Source organism: Prunus mume, linkage group LG5 (genome assembly GCF_029339155.1).
Source record: "Prunus mume cultivar Tortuosa linkage group LG5, ASM2933915v1, whole genome shotgun sequence".
NCBI lineage: Eukaryota > Viridiplantae > Streptophyta > Magnoliopsida > Rosales > Rosaceae > Prunus > Prunus mume.
Window position 1 is genome coordinate 13,064,742 of NC_142702.1, and position 24,519 is coordinate 13,089,260.

Sequence of the window (24,519 nt, forward strand, 5' to 3'; positions counted from 1 at the left end):
AAAAAAAATATAAAAAAAATCTTACTTTAAAAAAAAAAAATATAGTCCTAGTCCAATCAAACATACACCAAACGCTGTACAAGTGTTATCCAGTTTATGCCAGGCCAAGCCAATCCAAGACAGTACCAATACTTAATCCAGTTCATGACAGTCCCCCGTACCAAACGACCCCCTAGAGTTTGAAGCAATTGCTGACTTAGAGTAAAATGTATATGTATATTTAGAATTTTCTACAGTAATTGTCAAACAACATATACAGTTAGAATTTTTTTTTTTTAATCAAAGTGAGCTTTCATTAAGAAGAGAACAAACCGTACAACAAAACATAGCTTCCGGAAAGGAAAACCACATGAGCACAAACACTTGCAACCCAAACAGTAAAGCTAAAAACACAAAGAACCAGAACTACAAGGAGAAAGGCCAAACAGACGTTGCACTGCATGCCATTCACGTCGCACCCTTATCCCCCCACACATTAATTTCGAGGAGGACATGGGAGGCCATCATTGTTTAAGACAAAAACCAAGGAGGATGGTGGTCTATCAATCCAGACCTCTTTAGACATCCTCCTTTTTCCTCGAGCTGCCCACCCATCAGCTACAATGTTTACCCTCCTGGGAATCCACCTCCAGGAAACCTCACGAAACTGGAGACAAAGACTCCTGATTCTCGTAAGTATGGGGTTGAAACTGTGAGATTACTCGGGCAAGTTTGGGATTTCAAAGGTTTTTTTTATTGATACATGAACACAGCAAGAGTTTTTTTATTTATCCATAAATGAGAAACCGTAAGAACATGCTAAAATGCAGAAACTGAAACAAGACAGAGTACCCAAACTAATTTAGGCACCCAAGAAAGTAATCTAGGAGCCGAACCCTACTCTAGACACCCACCCAAAAAGCCAACATCAGAACCCGGAAAACAAGTAGAGAGACGCTACACAAGTGCTGGAGTGTTTGAATAAATTACAAAAGTTGCTACCTCATCATCACCTAGGTGACAGAATACATGTCACCTCCATGTTAGAAAATGTTTGGTTCAAATTATCATGAATATCTACAGGCATCATTTGAGGGCATAGAAAAGGCTTGGGAGGCATTTGTAGGCTTTCAACATCTCCTTCGAGCATCTTTATAACTTCGTTCATTGCCGGACTATCACTTGACTTCATTTGAATACACCACAAGGCTGTTATATCCATCTTTTTTACAATTTTCATTTCTTCCTCTGTTATATCCTCCTTCTCCAACTCCTTTCCCGCCTTATACTGATCGTACACCCATGAGGGGAAGTAAATTTGGCTTGAATGCTCTACACTTGCATTTACATTATTCCGTTTGCTTCCCATTTCCATCAACAGCATTCCAAAGCTATAGACATCAGCTTTGTATGAGACGCCACCAATATTTTTGTAGACCCTAGAACAACTCAGGAGCCATGTAACCCATTGTCCCCCTTGCTGCCATTAACGAGACAATACTATTATCCGTCGGATATAATTTCGCAGGCCCAAAATCAGAAATCTTTGAAAAGAAATTTTGGTCCAGAAGGATGTTATGAGGCTTGATATCAAAATGTAAAATTTGCATGTCACAACCTTGGTATAGATATTCAATCCCTACTCCAAGCGAAATATCATACATTTTCTTGTAACTTAGCAAGTTACTCCCTTCTTTGGAATAAATGTATTTATCAAGAGATCCATTTTACATGAACTCATATACTAAAGTGCGCTTCGAACCCTCAACACAATAACCAACAAGTTGCACCACATTAAGATGGTGAATCCTTCCAATGGTAGCTACCTCACTAATGAAATCTTCCCCATTAGATTTGGACTTGCCCAACATCTTAATTGCTCCAAAACAGCCACTTCGTAATTTTCCTTTAAATACCATGCCAAAGCCTCCTTAACCTACACTACTACAAAAATCGAAATAGACGACGGGAAACTACCGTCGTGTAGAAGGTTTTCCAACTATCGTGAAATCAACCGCCATCTATTGTACAAAAAAACGACGACGGTTAATACCCGACGTCGTTAAGGCATTCAACGTCCAGATTTATTACTAACCGACGTGTAATTACTATATAATTAGCCTAAAATGAAATCTCCGACAACATTAGACGACAGTTTTATGAAAACCGAGACGTCTAAAGAGTGTTACATGTCAAGATCAAAAGAAGAACCGACGTACAGGTAATTATCCACGTTAAATGAAGGAAAAAAGACTTGGATAAGCTAGCAACCGTCGTGGTTAATTTATACTACGTTAAACAAAAAAACCAACCGACGTCTAAAACATAAATGACAACGTTCACACAAACCCACAGACGTTTAAAGAGTATTACATGTCATTTGTCTTTCAATAACTGCAGTAACATGACATAACCACATCTTGCACCAGACATCACCGACACTTAAGTAGTTATCCACATCTCGAACTATAATTAAAACCGACGTGTTAACTTTTTTCCACGTCCGTTTCTTGCGAGACTTGTCGTTTAAATTGTACAAAGAAGGCCCTTTGACAGAGTTAGATGTCACTTTTTCTAAATAACTGACGTCTAAAATGTTTAAAATGACATAATATTACTCAATATCGATGTACAAAATTGTCCCCCACGTCGGTTTTTGTCAAAGGATGATGTTATAAATAGTATTGAAGGCGTGGATAGGAAAACAACCGATGTAGATTATTTATTCAACGACCGTTGTATTTTAATAAAGGACGTGGTTATTTATTTTACTACATCTAGAGATCCAGCTGCTTGACATTGTAATTTCTTACCACGTCGGTTTTGATTACATAATGATGTGGTTGTCCTTTTAAAAGTCGCTTGTTTAACCCGCGCCTTGATGTATGTATGCGCGGAGACGTCAGTTGGTTTAGACTAGCTGACGTGCAGAACATCTGTCACGACAGTTAATGGAATTTAACAGCCTTTATTTCTCTCTTTAGACGATGGTTTATTTTAAGCAAACCATCTTGATTTCTTTTTCAAATGTCTAGTGTTTGTTTTACGGTCTTTTGCCTTTTTAAAACCCGATGTTGTTTTTATCTTAGACGTCTGTGTTTCCAATTTTTTTACCGGACCGTCGAACTTTACAGTTTTAACCCAACTTTTTTAATTTTTGATTTGTCATGCCCAAAGCCTGCATAATGAAAATGTGATTAGAATTAAAATGTTGTACATAATTATTAATTAATGTCATAAAATTAACTGAATAACTAATGTCATACATTACAACAATCAATCAATCCATATATCTTCACACCCATCTCTAATATTTTCATTCCCAAACTCACTCACTAGGTCATCAAATGTGTCAACATTTGGTATTCCTCTAGTAAATGGGTCACACTCAATTCTAGTATCACCTAGCACATCATCACCAATAACATCATTATATTCTCTATTAGGCATTGATAATATTACCGACCAACCACGATGCATTGGGTCGTCAACATAAAATACTTGTTTGACTTAAGAAGCCATAACAAATTGGTCATTCCTATGTCCAATTTTACTCAGATCTACATGGGTAAATCCAAGTTCGTCAACTACAAGGCTCGAAGTGTTATCTATCCAATCACACCTCAAGACTGGGATTCTAAACTTTTGGTAGTCAAGGTCCCAAATTTCTTGAATAACACCATAAAAACCCATATTGGAGACAATAGGGTTTTCATCCTTGGCACTAGCAACTTGCATAGTATGTGCAAGTAAATAAACTCCACTATTTTAGATAGTTCACACATCATCTTGTGCCTTGGTGTTAAATTTAATACCATTAATAAGATAGCTTCTATATGATGGCACTGCCATGCTTGGACCAGTTGCTAGCCACCTCAAATGTTTTGATACGCCATTATGCTCTTCCCCATTAAGTTCACTTTGAACCTGCAAATTAATCATATATATCTTAATTCAATCTAAAATATAGAATGGAAGAAAATTAAAAGTTGAATATGCATGTCATTCAATAACATATATATACCTTAAAGTGGAGCCATTGAGTGAAAGTGCTATTGTGCTTATCTTGCAGCCATTTTGTTCTCTTTCTAAATTTTGGATAAGTGGTGTTGATGTGGATCATATGTTCCCTACATTGACACGAAAAAATCAATCATTGTGGTTCCTTGTATATAAGATTAACATAAGGAATAATAATATTTAAAATGGCTCCATGTGAAAAATAAAAGTCATACGTACTCGATATAAGGTAGGACTTCCTCCTTATTCTCCAAGGCATATAAATGTGTTTGGTTTAACAAGTTTCGATCAACTAAGCTTACTGTGCAACCTGATAATGGCTTCGAAACTCCCGTCATTTGGCTTGAAGGCACTCTAATTGTATTAACATCAGATAAATGCTCAGTGCAAAACTCTATAGCCTCTTCAGCTACATACCGCTCAGCAATGCAACCTTTTGGACGAGTACGGTTCCAAACATACCCTTTTAGCACTTTTATATACCTTTCAAACGGATACATCCATTTAAAATATACTGGGCCACAAAGACGAACTTCTCTGACAAGATGTACTACTAGATGAACCATGATATCAAAGAATGAAGGGGGAAAGTACTACTCAAGTAAATACAAAGTAACTATTACATCTTCTTCCAACTTATCTAGCTTGGAAACATCTACTGTCTTTGCACATATAGCATTGAAGAAGAAGCACAATCGAGTTATTGCATACCTTGCAGGCTTCTCCAAAACAGAACGAATTGCCACAAAGAGCAATTGTTGCATCAAGGTATGACAATCATGAGATTTAAGTCCAAGAATTCTTGAATCTTTTAAAGATACAAGATTTTTTATATTTGAACAATAACCTTCAGGGACCTTCATATCATAGAAAGAATTGCAAACCACCCTATTCTCTGCTCTTGACAAATTCCAAGGCCCTGTAGGCAAGCGAGTACGTCTTTGTCCATACTTGGGTTGCAAATCAGTTTTGACCCCCATGTTCAATAAATCTAACCAAGCAGCACTCTCATCTTTATTTTTTCCAGGGATTTCCAGCAATGTATCAATGATACTATCGCAAACATTCTTCTCAATATGCATAACATCTAAGACATGCCTTACATGAAGGTATTTTCAATACTCGAGATCAAATAATTTTGATTTCTTCTCCCAACAAACTCCATCACCATCATTCTCACTAACACTTCCCTCATTTTTCGAGCCCCATATGTAATTAATATCTTCAACAATGTGCAACACTTCTTCTCCGTTTAATGGCTCGAGAGGCGTGCCATATTCAGGTTTCCCATTAAAAGCTGCACGCTGTCTCCGATATGGATGATTGATTGGTAACCCTTTTTCTATGCCTAATGTAACAAATTTTGTGGCCATTTTTCAACCTGTGACTAGGTGTATCATTGCCATATATTGGACAAGATTTATATCCTTTAACGACACAACCAGATAAGTTCCCATAGGCAGGAAAATCATTAACTATCCACAATAATACACCTCTGAGTGTAAAGTATTATCCTATATGTACATCATACACTCCTCTAATTCCATCTCACATAGATTTTAAATCATCAATCAAAGGCTCTAAGTAGATGTTTATATCATTTCCAGGCTATTTAGGACCGGAAATCAATAAGGTCAACATCATGAACTTTCGTTTCATGCATAGCCATGGTGGGAGATTATATGTAACTAAGATAACTGGCCAACAACTATAGCTACTACTTAAAGTACTGTGGGGATTGAATCCATTAGATGAGAGAGCCAATTTCAAGTTTCTCTGCTCTTTACCAAACTCGGGTCATTTATCATCAACAAGTTTTTGTGAAACCCCATATTTTTTTAATATGTATACTAATATTTCATGGAAATTAAATATTTAAAATTAATATTTTTAATACTATATATATATATATATATATAAGTTGCATGGCAAGCCACGTGAAAACTTTTGCTATAACCTATCAAATCTATTATATGGTTTTAACTATGCCAATTCACTTCAATCTTATTTAATATTTATACACAAGCTTTTAGAAAAGCTTTTTATTGCTTACTAACGTTTCTCCTAAGTTTGACGTGTTGCTTTTTAGAGTCCTCAAAAACCACAATAAGCATGAGGTGGTGAATATTAGCATGAGGTGTAAGAATAATAAGTAGTCTTGTATATATAAATGTAATTGGAAAGTGCTTACTAAGCACTCTCCAGAAGCCAACACCTAAGACTAAATAGGGTGGCAGTTTTATCTTCAAGCCACCCATGTAGTCTATAAATCCTAGGATGTAATCTAGAAATCCTTAGGTTAGTTGTGTGGCACAATTTTAAGCTTCATCCATATTTTCTTTACCGACTCTAACCTACTACAAATAGCTCTATCTAATAGTTATTGGATCATAAGTTCTTCAAGTTATAGTAGTTTCCTAAAAATATCGTGGACAAAAGAAAATAAGAGAACTAAGTGTGGTGAGGTTTTGAAGGAGCTCAAAGTATTTGAACTTACAACTGGGAGTTTTACAATAGCTTTGGATTTGAGGTAGGGGTTTTTCTTGGGGAAGTTTTGCATACATTGATTTAATTAAATATTGTAAATACTAGATTATGCTTGGTAATATTATTTGATTATTATTGTAAATTCTATATTATTTGGTTATATTGTTTGATTGTTATCCTTGATATTGGATGTATACGTGTTGTCAATTATCATTATAATTTGATTAATTTTGACATATTCATATGTTTTCAGTGGTGGTTGGAATTTTTGGGTTGATAAAAAAATTATGGAAAAGAGGATAATGGGAAGAATCTTTTGTGTAGTTGAGTCTAACCATTGTAGGGACCAAGCTCAAGCGAGCCCGTGTGCACATTAGATTAGGAAATCGGTGGTATAATTGTCGATTGGGTGATTTGGGCTTGGAGATCAATGGTCTAGACAAGATGACTAGCAAAAGGGGAATTACGGGATGATTGAAATGGGTGTTAGTTTATATAATGGGGCATTCGGAATCACAGTGGTAAAATGCATGGTATGGGACATGCAGATTTGCTTGCTCTATTATATAGATTAACGGGTTGGGTAGAAATGAAGTTCATTCATGCATTGCATAAAATGTACATTATAAATCTCACATAAGACATAGGACCCCTACTGAGCATGTAATGCTCACCCCTTATTGAATCTATTGCAGGCTTTGAATCTAAAGTTTAGTTTTTGCTGAGGAAATAAGAAGAACGGGTTATGGATAGGTTTGAGTGTTTTGTTGAAAGTTTGTTACTTTCTTGTTACTTTGCTTGTAATAGTACAATGTAAATTACTTTGAGTTAAATAGAAGTTTATGTTCAATTTTCATGTTTCTTGATATTTTAATTTTTAATTTTAGTTTTTTTTCTTTTACCTCACATCCCCCCCCTCCCCCCCAAAAAAAAAAAATTTGGGGTGTGACAGTTTCCAAGATGGAGAATCCGCTGGATGAGACATTTGACCATCAACTGATTTTCTAGTAGCATGCCAAGTCAAACTCTTAGCTGTCTTATATGAATGAAACATCATTTTAAACCTTGGAATTGGAGGAAAATATCACACCACCTTCGCTGGCACACCCACTTTCAAGATTGAATCTTTGCCTTCCTTCTACCTTGAGACACCATAAGTAGGACAATTAGTTGAATCTTCATAATCCTTCCTATACAAGATGCTGTCATTAGGAAATGCGTGGATTTTCTCATAACTCATCCCTAAAGCAGACAATGTCTTTTTTGCCTCGTACATAAAGGAAGGTAGTGTCTTTCCTTATGGAAGCAAATCTCCTTGAAGTATCAATAATTCTGTAAAACAAACATCACTCATCACATGTTTTGCTTTCAAATTATATAATTTCACCAAAGCCGACAACATCGTGTACTTACTGCTACCACGTACAAGGGTTGATCTCCATCCCCAATCACATTGGCAAACTCATAAGGATCAAATCCAATATCACCTAAATCATTGTCATCCATCCCTACTTCTTCAGAAACAAAATTGAACCCACATTGCTCATCTTCTTCCACATTTCTACTAGCATTAGTAGTCCATTCCCAAGGTTTTTCGTGCCATGTCCAAATCTTATAGCTTTGGTCAATTCCATTAAAGTATAAGTGGTCTCTTATAATTCCAACTCCAAACAATCGAATATTCCCACATTTAACACATGGACAACGAATATGACTTGTATTTACAAGATTTTCTACAGCAAAATTCAAAAATCCTTCCACACCTAACTCGTATGCCTTTTAAAAAGCCAACGTATAATAAAAATTTCAACGACAGTTGGTGGAAACCAACCGTCGTTGTGGTTTACAAAAAACCAAAGCCTAATTCTTCCATCCCCATTCCATTTCAAAGAACCCTTATAACAGAATGCAAACATCAAAACATAAAAGAACCCATATATAGCTCCCAATCAAGAACCCATAGCTCCCAAAACATAAAAGAATATTTAGAGAGATCTAAGAGAATATACAAACTAAGAGAATATTGAGAGAGTGCTGAGAGAATATATACAAACAAGTAAGAGAATATTGAGAGAGAGCTGAGAGAATATATTTACATGGATATTGAGAGAGAGCTGAGAGAAAATATCAAATGCTTTAGAGCTTAGAGAATATATCCAATGCTTTGAGAGCGAAAACTTTAAGACAGAGAAAACTTTAAGACAAATTTACGTTGAAGAGAGAGAAGGAAATACTTTAGGGTTAAATGAAAATTCTAGAAAATTTAGATCCCAGTCAAAAGTTTCAAAGGACCATGTTTATTAAAGACGACGGTAAATACAACCCAGTAGTCGTTTAATTTCAGATTTACAACAATCGTTATGTTACATTTACGACGTGATAAAGTGTTTTGACGTCACCCATACAAAAACCAACGTCTAAAATATTAAATAATTAGCTTTGGTATGCGTTTCCTGGGATTCGAACACGCTTATTGACCAAAAAAAGCGAAAGCAAACCGGTGTCGTTTCAATAAAACCTAAACCCTAAACCCTAAACCCTAAATTTTACAATAATTATTAAAAAAAATACACAAGTATGAGAAAAATGAACCGAAAATTGCTACAGACTCCTTACAACAATGGCTTCTATATTAGTAGGCTAAAATCTATATTAAAGAATTTTTAATTTTATGACCACCAATGGATCACATAAAGCTTAGGGTTATGTTATGAAAAGTATAATGACTATTTTGCTTTGTCTCTAAATCTTTTTTACTTTTATTATCACTTCTAATTTTGAAATCTAAAATTAAAGTTTTCAGGCATGTAGGGGGTAGATATTGTCTCAATGAGCGCATAGAATTTGTCGGTTTATTTTTCGGATTTTTTAAATATATTATGAATATTAGTAATTAAATACAAATAAAAATATTTTGAACATTAAATTTTTTAAAGATTAAGGGGAAATAAAATCTTTCAATGAGTGCATAGTAGTTGTCCGTTTATTTTATGGAATTTGTTTTGAAATTATTATGAATAAAATATAAAAGTCATACAAAAATTAAATGACAAATGTACATAACCAACGTTGTATCAGTTTACAACGACGTTAAATAACACATGACATCGTCGTATAGGACATTAGACGTCGCAATTTACTCACCGATGTGGTTATGAGTTACAACGTCAACCTTTTTTGAATAACCGACGTGGGTATAATTTACATCGTCGATTATTTTGTTGATGACGACATTGTTTATAAATACAACGTCATATTTTAACTTGTAACAGACGTTGTATATCTCTACAAAAAAATTCGTAGATTTCAGCTTTATAAATTAACCGACATGTATATCAACCTTAAATGACATTTTTGATAAATGTCATCGATGTTTTCTTTCCCGCTCAAATAAGACGGCGGTTGTTTATATGTATGAATGGGAAATCGGTTTTTGGAAATTAATTTAAATTTTTATGATTTATTTTAATTTTATTTCATTCAACGACATAAATATTTTATACAAAAAAAAAAACTAGAAACAAAAAATATATTTCATTTGATTTTTTTGATGAATGTTCAATTAATTACCAAAAATATGTTTATATACATTATCAAAAAAATTAAAATAAACCTAAACGTTTTTAAAATAAATTATATCACTTATTGTTCTGAAATTACTTGTTCACTAATTCTGCCCATTCCAGTTTGACTTCGTCAATATGTTCTTGAGTATACACAACTAGATCATTTTTCTTGTCAAACTACAAATAAAGAACAAAAACCGACATGTTACAAGTAATAAAACGACAATTATGAAAGAACACGTCGTGGTATTAAAATAAAGAAATAATATCTTAAATTTTACCTTATTCTCAAATGCAAGGCCTGGATCATGAATTATATATCTCGTGAAACGCATCACGTAATAGCCAGACTCTACATTTGTTGGTTATCTAGGAGTGCCTTGTAGATTTTTCCATATGGGTGATTTACGTGATGATTGTTTGCCTGTGTGGGAGTTATACATTTTGATTGAACTGTTCCAAGAAAACAAAAAGTGTTAATGATAAAACTAAAAATCAGCATCAAAACCATTAACCGTTGTGATAAATAAGTGAAGACGACGGTTTTGTAAAACAAATGACGTCGTATTTTATTTCAAACGTCGGAAAATAAGAACTGTCATTGTGTATCATTCTAACGTCGGTGACAAAGAAAACCAACTTATAACCAAAGTTGTTTTTAAATGAAAGTTGAACAGAAAAAATTAAAACGTCCTAAAATGAAAAACACAAACGACGTGGTATTTAAATGAAGAAGACGGCTTCAAGAAAATACTGATGTTGTAAATGATTTCAAACATCGGTTATAATATACCGTCGTTGTGTTTTTACTACAACATCGGTATTTGAAAATGTCGTCGAATCATTCAAATGCATAAATAAAAAATCTTAGGTTTTCATTAATAAACTTACGTATTCACTATATTTCTCATGTCCTCGTCAACAGAGCGGTTTGGCAATGAATCCATGTAATAGACAGTCTCCTTAGCTGGTCTCATAATTATACCCTACACAAAATGATCCATATATATATATATTAAATATACTACAAAAATATATATATATTACAAGGGACCAAGTATAAAAGGGGACTAACCCTGGATTATAAGGCACCAAGTAAAATTGTTCCCTATTCGCCTTTTTCAGGCGTTCTGAGAGATGTTTTGAACGATGAGATAATGTTCCAGATTGAGAGCTTACTTGTCCAGGGTCTATGAGGCCAACAAGGTTTACCATATTTGCCATTTTTAAATAGTCAAATAGGTACCTAATTAAATATATGAAATTCAATTAAATGAGATTTTAATTTAAAAGAAAGGAAATGTAAAAAAAACAAAATTGGATTTCTAGAATTACCTCATGTATACTGAGATCACTGTGGATCCAATCTCAACCATGGAAGCAAACTGTAATATGTCTTCACTCAAGAGCCAGGTATCATGATCAGTGCCAAATATTTCCTCTGGCATGTGAATTCTAATTGTCTTGTTAGTAGGCTTCAACTTGGTCTAGACATATTGGCATAGGGCTAACAGAGGAGCTGGCATGTCAAGCTTTGAGAGATCCTGTAACAAGAAATAAATAAAGAAATAAAAGATGGTTTGTACATGAAGTAAAATAAACAACTACAACAAATCAATAAAACCGATGTGGTATATAATATCAATGACGGTTTCTAGAACATACTGACAGGGTAAAGGTTATAGACGACAGTAAATACATATCAGTCATTGTGTAAATGTTAAAATGTCGCTACACAATAGAAAGGTCGTCTAGGTTAAACTAGACGACGGGTTGAAAAATAAAACCTCACATCTATTTAAAATTCAAAAAAAAAATCAAATGTCAGAGATTTTATTATTTCATCTTGACAGTTTTCAGCAGCATCATCATTAGCATCATTTTAGGGACTGTCTTCATCCAATTCAAGGGCTCTCACATTAGAGTAGCTTGCTTTGTCAGACATTGGATTTTTTGGGCTTTGCTTTTGAGGAATTGGAGTAATTGGTGTAGTTGGAATTTTACGGAGCAAGTTGGGATCAAAGTTGGGAATTAGTTAACTGAATTGTTTAAAGAAAATTTCCTTCTCTGCTTTGACTACCTCCATAACACTTTCCTTTGCCCTGGCCTCAATCTTTTTGGTTTTCGCTCTCACTGCTTCCATAACACTTTCCTTCAATTTGTCAGCAAATTTTACTCTCTGCTGTCTCGACAAATTGAAGAATTGAGTTGGGGAAACCCCAGCTCCAACACCTCTGACCCTCCCACCATGCTCACGGGTTCCCAAAGCCAAGGTCAAAACATCGTTGCTCCTAGAGACAGTCAGAGTGCCCTTGGAGACTTGTTTTTTCAAATCATCCTAAAAGTGAGAGAGAGAGAATATTAGCGAGTGAACAGATAGTAAAATTGTTAAATAAATTAATTAATAAAAATATTAACCAACGTGGTAAAGTTGTTATGACGACGGTTTATTTAAAAAACAGACGCAGAAAATTATTTAATACGTCGTCCCAAAACTACCGTCGATTAAAACGTCAGTCAATGAAACAACCGTAGTTTATTTGACATCAGAGATAAAAACACTTAACCAAAATATTCATTAATCTAGAAATAGTGTACAAACCAATTGCAAAGAAATATAGAGGGAGAGAGAGAGTGTGTGTGTGTGTGTTGGCTGCGCAAATCTCACGGCCTGGTGCTCCAGGCCAAGGGAATGTGCGTTGACACGTGACGCGTCCTTCTCTTGCATGCAGTGCGGTTGTACGCGAGTGTGCCAGCACGGTCTACCGTGCGTCGAGATGGTGATGAGGTTTGGGTAGAAGATGGTTAAATGATGCGCCTGTTTTGAGTTCGACTCCTAATCAAACGATTGTGGCCGAGAGAGGAATTGATCTCAGCCGTCAGGTTCACGGCCTGAGCTACAAGGCCGTTTAGTGGTGGTGTTGGTGGCGGGTTTTAGGCGATGCTCCGGCGCGTTGCTCGGAGAGCGACGGTCGTATGATATATGGGGTGAATGAGATGATAACAGAGATAGTGCTCCGGCACCTTGAAAATCAAGGGTCGTATGATATATTGATGAATGGATTTTCCTTACAATCTACCACTACTCCTAGGAAAGCAAATAAAGGTATTGAAAGTGCATTACAGGAAAATATAATTTGCTCTGTGGGAGGCTTTTGGTTTGGTGTTTGAACCTTTTGAATGTAGTCTTGAGTTAAGTATCTATAGGGGGAGTCCTGGAGGGACAATCGAGGCTGAAAAGACCCGCGTAGTGGAGCCTAATCGGGGCAAGTGGGTAGTCAAATCAGCATTTGGGATCGTGAAGCATGGTGGTGTGACCCCCATAAATCCCGACAAATCTCGGCCATCGCCCTGATCGTGGGTTCTACCCCCTTGGCTGTGGGAACGCATTTAATACCCTGGTCTGGTGGTTGGTGATCTGACCTCAAGTTGTAAGAACACTTGTGAGAATGTTTGTGCCTAACCACTCTGATTTCCATTACCAAATCCTGACTTCAGTCACTTCCCTTCTTCCCTCATGCATTAAATGCTTCTTGTGACTAGTGGGTTTGCTGCGATAGTCAGAGGCATTACTTCATTAAATGGGGCGTGGGACCCTGAGGCCATGTGGTGATTTAACTAAAGTATCTTCGGCTGTGTCTTTTATGGCCTTGGCCGTGTCTTTTACGGCCTTCGGCGCATAATACAGGGTCGCGAGGCCGAGAGGATTCTCGCCTTTGCAGCTTTTCTTTTGTTTTTAGGAAGGCGAATGCCTAACGAAACGTGGCCGCTTCAGTTCATGAGTAGGCGGTAGGGCCGAGAGGAAGTCCCGTTAGTCGGTTTATGACCATGATTTATTAGGCACAAACATTGCCCCCACATCCTTGGATTCTTCGGTCGCGGCCTAGGCAGAGGCCAAATGGATTCCAAGGGACGGACCATTTTCATTCCTCCCAAGTGATTGACATTTGCGCTTTAAATGCGTAGATCATCGGCGCATTAAATGTGCAAGCACGCCTTGCAGCCATCATTGCCTGGACTTGCGCGAGCCATCGCTTCGCCTCGTCAAATGAAGTGACGGCCTATGGGCTCGACACGCCATCGCACTCCTTGAGCACGCTGTCGACCGTTACGTCTCTCGAGAGGACCATGCCCTTTCGTTTTGAATTCGAGCGCCAATATAAAAGCCTATCCTTCTTCATTCCTTCCTTACGCTTGCAGAATTTTCAGACGCCCAAACTCTGCCAAACTCTTCTCTCAATTCTTCAACCCTTTTGAACTTCACATTTCAGCACTCCACCTCTTTCTGCCAAGTTATCCCTTTGTTAGTAACCAACGACTTCATCGCTTTTCGCATTTCTAAAACTCACGAACTCTTCGTCCCTTTTATGAGAGCTCGGCTCCCTGGGTGCTTCGTGTTCATCACCCTTTCTTCGACTTTTTCCTTTACATACCCTACTTCAATCTGTTTCAATGTCCTCCAAAGCACCTCTACATCTGTTGAAGCTTGGCCCCAAGTCTTCCAAACTGAGTTTGAAGACATTTGCCTAGAAATCGAGGCTCGGTCCGCCCAACATCGTCACGCCTGGATCGATGATGACGGCGCTGCCACCGATTCCTCGCGTCCTCGGCCCTCTCAGATGGCGGGATGCCGAGAGGCTGGTGGCTCATTTGAAGAACAATCTGGTGTTCCTTTCGGCCTTTGACGGGGGGACTTTCAAGATTGGAATGTCGCCAGGCTGCAACCCCAATGGCCAACCTTGACCCCGGACTGGGAAAAATGGTTGCCGAGGATGGAGCACTTCTTCGGCGAGCAATGGAAGGATTAAGGCATCTACCACTTGATCAAGCTGTTCGATTGGCCGCTCGTCATGGACCGATCACTCTTGGCCGCAGCCCTATGCTTCTGGTCGTCGGCCACAAATACTATGAACCTCCGGTTTGGCATAACGACGCCGACCGTTCTAGACATGGCCGCCTTATTCGGCCTCTCCTCTTGGCGTGGAAGTAACGCCGCTCGTCACCCCGAGGTGAACGAGTTTTAAGGCCACATGGCCTACGGTCGCCAAGCTTGCTGGTAGTGAGGCGAAGAACATACTCAACTACTCCAGCTTCTACAAAGAACTCGGCGTAGAGGACACGATGATGATTCCATCGCTCCCTTGGGCGAGGTCGAGCATACCGCGTTCTTCTGATCGTCTATGCAAGTTCGTGTTTTGCACCTGCGAACAAAGTCACCTTGGAGTTCGCCCATCCGCCGATTATCTCGCGCAGGCGGAAGGTGGCGCCGCCCATTCCTCCTTGGTCATATCTATCAGACGCCGCGACGTCGTCACGGATGGGATGAAGCCAAGCACGGTGGTCCACTATGGGCCTTCCGGCTGCAAGCTTACTTCCCAGAGCCGAGGGGGCGGTCAATATTGTTGACACCAAGCCGCTTTAACGATTAGCCCGAGCCCGAAACATAAAACCTCAACTTTCTGCTACAAATTTTTCTATGGCTTGGTCGAGAGGACCAGTTGCGATTACAGGTGTGCCTTGCTCGATCGCACCCTTTGTTCCTGGCGCACGACCTTCCATGATTCCCGACGGCGAAACGGAGAACGATATAAGGGAGATCTAGGGCTCCTTCTTGGTCGACGCGCCTTCACTACGGCCTGTCCAAGGTCGGGCCGAGGTTTATTTGTCGAACTTTGTGGCGCCGCACCGCCTCGATCGTAAGGCACCGCTTCCCGCTGTCAACCAACCGGCCTCGTCTTGGAGGATGACCTTCCTCACTCTAACGCCTTGGTTGCACCGAATGCGATGACGAGGATGGAAGAGTGCACGAGGAGTGCATCTCGGCCAGATTCATTCGGCTGTTGAAGAGGCCGTGAGGGGGCTTTGAAGAATGCAGATTGGGACCCCCTTCTTTCAAGGCTAGCAAGGGAAGAAGACCTCGGTGGTGGCCCTTCCTTTGGCCAGAGCAGCGATCGTGACTTCAACCGCGCCCCAACCTCCAGAGCGCCGGTGTGGTGGGGAGCGAAAAACTTTGGCGCAGAGGACCGTGCCATCCGCCCTGGCTCGACCGATCACGCCGCTGGTAAGCCCCTATTCTTTATGTTTTTGGTCGGCCTCTAAGCCACCTTTGTACTTGTTTATTTTGCTTCTTACCTCTTTTGCTTCTCTCTCTGTACACGTAGCCCCGGGTTACAAGAGGGATCGAGAGGCCTCACCGAGGCCGCAGCGCTGAGGCCAGAAAGTGTTGCGGTTGAGACGGCGGTGTTAGAGCTGAGAAAAAGGTTCCTCCTTGCTCTTTCGGAGGGCGAGGACGAGGAAGAAGTCCCTCCTGTGAACGTGAGTGAAGCCCCTCTCGTGACTGTAAGTACTTATCCTTGATTTCTTTTTACCCTTTTTTTTTTAGGCCACGCCTCCCCTCTTTATCCATTCGATAATCTGGTCCTTTCTCGTATGCAGGCAAAGGCGGTGGCAAGAGTTGGCCGAGGAGGTGGCCGCCGAGGTGGCGGTTTAGGGGTGGCCACGCCGAGGTGGCGAAATGATGGATGCCTAGGCAGCGATCGCAGTGGTGCTAGCCACCGAGGAGGTCGCCGCGGACATGCCAGACGACGCGGGCTGCCTGGTAGGACAATCGAGGTGAAAAGACTGCGTGGTGGAGCCTGATCGGGGCAAGCAGGTAGTCAAATCAGCATTTAGGATCATGAAGCATGGTAGTGTGACCCCATAAATCCCAAGAATCTCGCCACCGCCCGATCGTGGGTTCGCCCTTGGCCGTGGGAACGCATTTAATACCTTGGTCGTGGTTGGTGATCTGACCTCAAGTTGTAAGAACACTTGTGAGAATGTTTGCGCCTAACCACTCTGATTTCCATCACCAAATCTTGACTTCAGTCACTTCCCTTCTTCCCTCGTGCATTAAATGCTTCTTGCGACTAGTGGGTTTGCTGCGATAGTCAGAGGCATTACTTCATTAAATGGGGCGTGGGACCCTGAGGCCACGTGGTGATTTAACCAAAGTATCTTCGGCCGTGTCTTTTACGGCCTTCGACTTCGGCCTACAATACCGCGGTGGCGAGGCCGAGAAGATTCTACCTTTGCGGCTTTTTTTTCAGAAGGCGAATGCCTAACGAAACGTGGCCGCTTCAGTTCATGAGTAGGTGCTTGGGCGGAGAGGAAGTCCCGTTAGTCAGTTTATGACCGTGATTTATTAGGCACAAACAGTGTGTGAATATGAAAAAAGTTCAAAATTTAATTTAAAAAACCTAACACAGAAGCACAAAACCGTCCTTGTAATTCCGTACATGACGTCCGTTTTATAAAAATACTGACGTTATATCTTTTTTAAAAGGCGGTGAATAAAAACTGTCATGGGGTTTCATGTCTAACGACGGTTAATAAAAAGATTGACGTCTGAATGAAAAATAAAAGATCTGTTTTACAAGTTTAGAACAGAGTCAGTGAAACTTACGATTAATTTTGCCTTCTCTACAACTTTTGGATCAGGGATGTTTCCCTGTTTATCTTCTTTTGCCTTCTTCCATAGCAGAGATCAATCGATTTCTTCACCGGGCATGGTTTCTTCCAATTGATCCTCCAAACCAACGTACCCTTTTCGAGACAACCTATGGTTGTACTTGCATTTCTCCCTTCTCTGTGACTACTCAGAATGCACAGCCTCAAGATCTGGGGATAACCTTGTAGCTACAAAGGCATCCTATTGAGATTTCTCTATGAAGTTATAAAGTTGAGGGGGCTCTTTTAACTTCTCCTTCTCATTTGCGAATGGAAGGATAAACTGCTTAGTTAAGGTAGACTTAAAATCCTTCCATTTTTTGGGGGCAGACGATAGCACCATCTTCTTGCCCCCTTCCCCAACAACATAAGCCATTTGAACAGCTTCCCAAATTTGCTCTTTCAGGTCCTTGGGCAATTGAGTCCATTTCTTGTCCACAAGAGGGACTTTGGTGCGTGCCAAAACACCAATGTAACTCTGCATCTCAATAGCAGTCTTGCCATGTGGTCTGCCACTTTTATTGCACTCAACCACAGGCTTAATCTTCTGGATTTTCCTTTTCACAACACGGCTCATTGTGTTGATACCGCTAGTAGATTTCGTCACTTCATCAAATGTCGCAGAGCTTGGGTCTTTCTTGGAAGATTTCATCTTCTTTGCGGGATTGCTTGGAACAGATTGTGCCTTTGAAACTGCAATGTCCTTGCCTTGACCTTTTGATGCCTGAGCCTCCTTACTTTGAGATTTCGAAACCATGTTTACAAAGAAATACAAACTGCAAGAAAAACAACGATAGTTAGGTAAAATACAGACGCAAAATGGAAGTTCAGACGACGTCAAACAAACAGAACCGTCATGCTAATCTATAGAAATGTGGATGTGCTAATATGATGTGGTCATTAACTTAAAACGACGGTAATTAAATAAAACCGTCATCGTATTATAAGTTAATAAAAATAAAAAAAATAAAAAACCGCCCACGTTCGTTTCAAATCAAATGACGGTTTTCTCTTTCAAACGTCGTATTTATTAACATACCACGTCGGTTATTATGAACAGCCATGCTATTAAAATAGCACGAATTTAATTACCGTCGTGGTGTGTCAACAAAAACGTCAAATTCGAGAAAAACTCGTCATCCTTACATGACCTGTGAGTGCAAACAGTGAAAGATTTGGCATTTTCAAGCCTGTGTCTTGTTTCAAACATTAGTGGGACTCGTTCTTTAAATAAAAAAAACTTCAAATGATAGGGAAAGTGAAGAAAACAAAAAAGGAGTGAGAAAGTTTTCATACCTTTGGCTTGCAAAGAAAGTTTTCTCTGGAATCAAATTTTTGAGACGAAGGCGAGGAAGAACGTAGAAGTTGAGAGGGAAACTGAGAATCAGAAACGTCACTTTTTGGAAATGAGAGGGAAACTAAGAGAAGACTGAAAATTTTAGAGAGAACGTAAAAGTTTAGGTCAAGTGACCAAAAAGTTTATATAGTGTCCCAAAGATAAATACAACGACGGTAATTATAAAAACCGCCCTAATATGTATTTACCACGATATTAAAATAACATCAACCGACGTGGTTAGTTAAAAAGCCTTTTGACTTTTTGTATTCCGAAAACGACATGGTTAGTTGGGCGCTACACGTCAAAACTATACTTTTGAAGAAGTGATATTACAAGTTACCACGTCGTTTTGTTATATGAAACTAACGTGGTTTGTCTTAACCTCGTTGCCTTTAGTTTAATGACCGACGTTGTTTGTCTTAACGTCATATGTTTAATACGTCATCCGTGTTTCAAGAACCAATGTTGATTCCTTTTGTTAAACGACGTTAGGTTTAATATAACCGACGTGGATATGAATATTTTTTTATAAATTGATTTTTTTTCCACGAGTTCTTTTAGTTTCAGTTTTCAATTAGGGTTCCAACTTCTTCTTGCCCTTCGCTCTGTCTTACCTCTTAGGAGGCAATTGTTTGGATGTTGGTGTGTGTGTATGTTATCTGATTCACAAACATACACACATCACCAACGTTCAAAAAATTGTCTCTCTGAATGCAAATCTGTGGCTGCCGTCGTCAACTTTTAGGAGGCAATTGTTTGGATGTTGATGTGTGTGTGTGTGTTTGTGTAGATACACAAATGCACACACATCATCAACTTCCAAAAAATTGTCTCTCTGAATGTAAATATGAGGCTGTCGCCATCAAATTTTAGAGGAAAATTTTTGGAGGTTGATGTGTATGTGCCTTTGTGTATCTCAAAGACACAAAGACACAAAGACACATACATCATCAACATCTAAAATATTGTCTTTCTGTGGTCCGATTATGATGAGGAACAGAGTTCCATCTGGTAAGATTTCGTAACTCTTGAGATCTCAGAAAAATCTGATTCTGTCGGCGGTTTTCTATATAAACCGTCGTGGTTCTTCTCAATTCTTGTCATTAAGTTGATCTACAGACGTAGAATAACAAAATCCAAGAAATAAATAGTTTTAAAAAATACTATTAAGACGACAGTTTAGATATAAGGTAGGATGTATACAGTGAATAAATACGACGGTAATTTTAACTTTACAACATATCCCTTCGGATCTCAAAGAAATCTGATTCTGTCAGTGGTTTTCTATATGAACTGTCATGGTTATTCTCAATTCTTGTCATTAAGTTGTTCTACCATTGTAGGATACCAAAATCCAATAAATGAATAGTAAAAAATAATTTTATTAAAACAACGGTTTAGATATAAGGGTAGACGTATAAAGTGAAGAAATGCGACGTTAATTTTAACTTCACAACATGGTAAATTTTATTATACGACGTTAATTGAACAAACCAACGTGGTTAGTTAAAGATACCGTCGTAGTACACTACAAGAAATAAGTCGATAATTAAATTTATCTTTGCCGTCGTAGTACATTTATTTAATACGGTGGTATTTTGTAATATAGCCGTGGATTCTTTTGTGATTATACGTCGCCGGATACGAAAACTTGGTCGTGTTTATTACGGAATAAAAACGGCGGCTGTTTCTTTACACATTCGTCGTTACTTTTTACGTCGGTGGATTCATACCTTCTGCCGTTGTTTGTTGGCTCATAGTTTACTCTTAGGAAAACCTTTTTCAATAAGACGTGGCTTTTTTAATTGGGTGTGTCGTTTTTTAAAAACAACCTTTGGAATCTACATTTTTTAGGTGTTCAAGTTAATCTTACACGGCGATTTTATAAAACCGTTGTGTTTTCAAACACAACGACGGTTTTCCGTTAAACCGTTGTTTTTTTTCTAGTCGTCTTTTTCACTTTTTGTAGTAGTGCTAACTTATTCTTGAATTTGTTAGATATCTTTTTGATATCTGAGTAAGAGTATCTTACTGACACAAAGTTGTTATCACTGTGCAGGAAATCTTCGATTGTGCTATACATTGACAAATGTCTTTTTCGCCATTTATAGATCAATAGGGCAATCACAAATGGAGCGCCAAATATAAATTTTATCATGATATGTGGAACTTCACAAGAGCATCATCAAAAGAATCATGAGAGAACAGAGACTTACTCTAATCAAAAGAATCATGAGAGAACAGAAACTTACACTAATCAAAAGAATCATGAGAGAACAGAAACTTACTACATAACTTAGTGTGCAATTCATTATTTTCAGTTTTTGAAATCAATTTAATGTGATAATTTTGGCACTCTATAATCACTCTTAAATTACTTCGTGCATGCCTCATTTGTAAGAGAAATGAGTTTGAAGTGCCAAAATTATTTCCCTTAAATCCACACTAACAAATATGCATGCTTTCTGATGATAATGGGGAATAGTAGTAGCCATATAAGATCTGCAAGAAATATGACAAAAGTCAACAAAATCAATGAAAGACTTGGCTATATGTTTGAATCAAGAATGAAGTAAAATAAAGAGTAGTGTTAAATAATTAACGAAACAGAAGCTGTTACTTTTTTCGAGTAGAGTCACACAATCTGCAAAAGATACAACAAAAGTTAACATCAAAATTAGTCAGGTATTAAAAAAATATATAAAATAAAAAATCAGGTTTTCAATTTTAAATTAATGATAATAGTAGGCATGGATTTAGGCAAGTTTGCTAGAGCGGAAGTGCTCTCCACTCTACACCCGATTTAGAATCTCCCGCCCCGTAATTTAAATTAAATTAAAATAACATATCCTTTTTTTAAATAAAAATAATGGTCATAAGAATTTTGACCCCTTTTTTAAAATATGAAAACAATATTGAGGAAGGAAGGGGAGGGCCAGCCACGTGATGCACCTGGAACATATAAAAATTTCTCCCTCCTTGGGGGCCAAGGAAAATAAAAACAATAGCTCCCTCACTCACTGGAGCCAAACAAAAACAAACACTTTGAGAAAGATCATTTACCGTAAATCACCTTCCACGGAAATGCAAAGAAACCTACAATAACAAAGAACAAATTACCACAGTGAACGAGTACTTCTCATAACTTTGCGGAATAACAACTAAAATGATGTTTAATTTGTTTAATTTTTTGTAAGGATGATCTATAAAAATAAGATGAAAAAAATAGCGTTCAGATAGTTGAAACAAAAATTTGTAGTGAATATTAAAAGGTGTCTCTCAAATAAAATTATTTGAAGATTCTTCAATAAAAGGGAACTGATATATACATATGTATAATATATATAACAAGACTTACCCGAGACGATGCACCCATAACAGAAAAAATCAACAATGGTCAATGGCGGTCGGCGACATTTAACAAAGACATATAACCCATATTGAAGCTCAAAGCCGTATATCAGGGCGTTGTGTATGTATTGATAAGAAAAGTTTCGGTAATTTCCCTCGTTCAAGGATCCACTCATAGTCATCCACTCTATACTGCATCCGTCCTCCAAATCTGACTTCGTTGTACTGCCAATCTTAACGTAACCAGTCCTACTCATATTATTAATGCATGGAGCAGTCACCACGTAGAGAGATGAACTCACTGGATTTGCACACTTGATATGAGTTACAGGCTGACTTGACATAGCAATATGATATAGAAGCCGCGGTACTGATGACTGAATCTAAAATCGGCAAAAGGGTAATCAGGAATGGAGGAGCAATTGTTCTTTTGAAGGCCAGGATCTACCTCTCCGATCATCTGGTCATCGTAGTTGATGGCCACCACCAAGAATTTTCCAGAAAGTAGGGTGCAATACCGTAACGTTGTTTTCGCAGTACAACGTGAACCTCGAGTTGCCACAGTACTTGGAATCGCGGTTTAGTCGAAAACGGTAGCTTATGTTGTGGATGTTGCCGCAAGAAGAAGGAGAACACTTGTTATCTTTATTAGCTAGAGGAATTCCAGCGTAATCTCCAAGAGAAGCTGATAATAAACCAAGAACAAGAAAGGCTACAATTATAACCCATGTACGTAAGGTAAACGGCCTTGTTCCACTTCCCATAGAGACAGAGAGATAAAGACAGAGAGAGAGAGAGAGAGGGTTGCTCAGAAAACAGCTTTACAAGTCGTGCAGATATTTATCAGTTTGTGGAACACATAAAGCAGCACCTTCCACTCAAATTCAATTGGATCATTGATGTGAGAAAGTCAGTCAACTTGTCCATTTTCAGTCTACGTCTTACCATTTCACTATATCCTCCACTTATTTTTTAGTCCATTTTTCGGCAAGACTTTTTGGCCAATACCGAGCGAAGACTTTAACCCGCTGCTCCTTTTTGGTCTCCTACCCACAGAATCGTTTCTATTTATTAATGGTTTCACTATTGAAAAGGCTTAAAAGACACTGAGTGCTATCATTCTCTTTTACCTTTTTTAGCGACTAAAAACAGTGTCTATTGTAGTATGAAGACTGATGTATATCAGTGTCTTTAAAAGGAATTCTTTATTGATATTATGTAACTGATTATAAACCTCCGTGCCTAATTTTTGCGATGAGTCCCACATTCCTAGCACCCAATACGCGTACATCAATTCCAAATACATCCGTGACTAATGCATTGCCTAGGCACGCATGTCAGTGCCTGTATATTATTTTATTGTTTTATTATATGTTTGTAACTCACACTCCATCTGTGCCTTAAAAACATTTATTCCAATTGATTTCCTTTTCATTCTCTCAAAACCTGCTATCCAATATATTAATTCAATCATATCTACAAACCTGCTACCCAATATATTAATTGGGCACAATTCAATCATATTTCCCGTGTTATATTAATGTATTCAACAAATAATGGAATGTACGCCTCTGCATTTAAGAAGTGTGCATTTTCGTGCATTTCGTAAAATCCAAAGCATTTAAATATCCAATGATTATGGATAGGCCACCTCAGCAATAATAAGTTTGTAATATTTTTTTGGGAAATAAGCTGGTGTAATCAGGTTTTAGAAATAGTGTGCTGAAATGATCAGGCTACAAATTGTGTTCTAATATAATCACTTAGGGACGTGAAATGACCAAAGTGCCCTCCATATAAAAGCAGATGTATCAACCCTAACACTTCTGACTTCTCTCTCTCACGATTCTGACTTTTCTCTCTCTCTCTCTCTCTCTCTCTCTCTCTCTCTCTTTCACGGTTCTCTCTTCCTCTCTCAACGCTTTCTCTCCATCGACCACCACCACTCTCTTTCTCCCTCTGTTGCGAAAACCTAACTGGTGAGACCTATGAATTTCTCTGATTATTTTCGTAGGACCTTTGTGTAGCTGATTTCATGAAACAGTCTTTTGCTTTTCAACAAAAATTCCCTAACCTTTTATTCGCTTGAATTGCTTAATAGCAAATTCACATTGTATAAAGTGGTATTTAAGGGTGTGGTTATGTTTGGCCTTGTAGGCTTCTTGTGCCTGTTTTCTTGTTTCTCTTGGGATGTTATTAGCTTAAATTTGTTTCCGAAGGATCTATTGTCCATTTGTTTTTGTAATCGTTTTTTTCTTTCTTTAATAAATTTTCATTTTCTTACCAAAA

The 24,519-nt window shown here is 38.2% G+C and overlaps 3 pseudogenes across 1 annotated transcript; all 3 read right to left on the reverse strand.

The window, feature by feature from the left end:
• Positions 1–988: 988 nt before the first annotated feature.
• Positions 989–23,041, reverse strand: LOC148916979 (LEAF RUST 10 DISEASE-RESISTANCE LOCUS RECEPTOR-LIKE PROTEIN KINASE-like 2.1; annotated as a pseudogene). The gene is made up of 7 exons (XR_016126986.1): positions 22,602–23,041; positions 22,238–22,566; positions 21,943–21,975; positions 21,519–21,523; positions 21,330–21,381; positions 20,859–21,048; positions 989–1,920 (listed from the first exon to the last, which is right to left on the reverse strand). The product of XR_016126986.1 is annotated as an LEAF RUST 10 DISEASE-RESISTANCE LOCUS RECEPTOR-LIKE PROTEIN KINASE-like 2.1 (transcript).
• LOC148916980 (uncharacterized) lies at positions 3,855–4,862 on the reverse strand (annotated as a pseudogene).
• Positions 5,290–7,840, reverse strand: LOC148916981 (uncharacterized; annotated as a pseudogene).
• Positions 23,042–24,519: the final 1,478 nt, after the last annotated feature.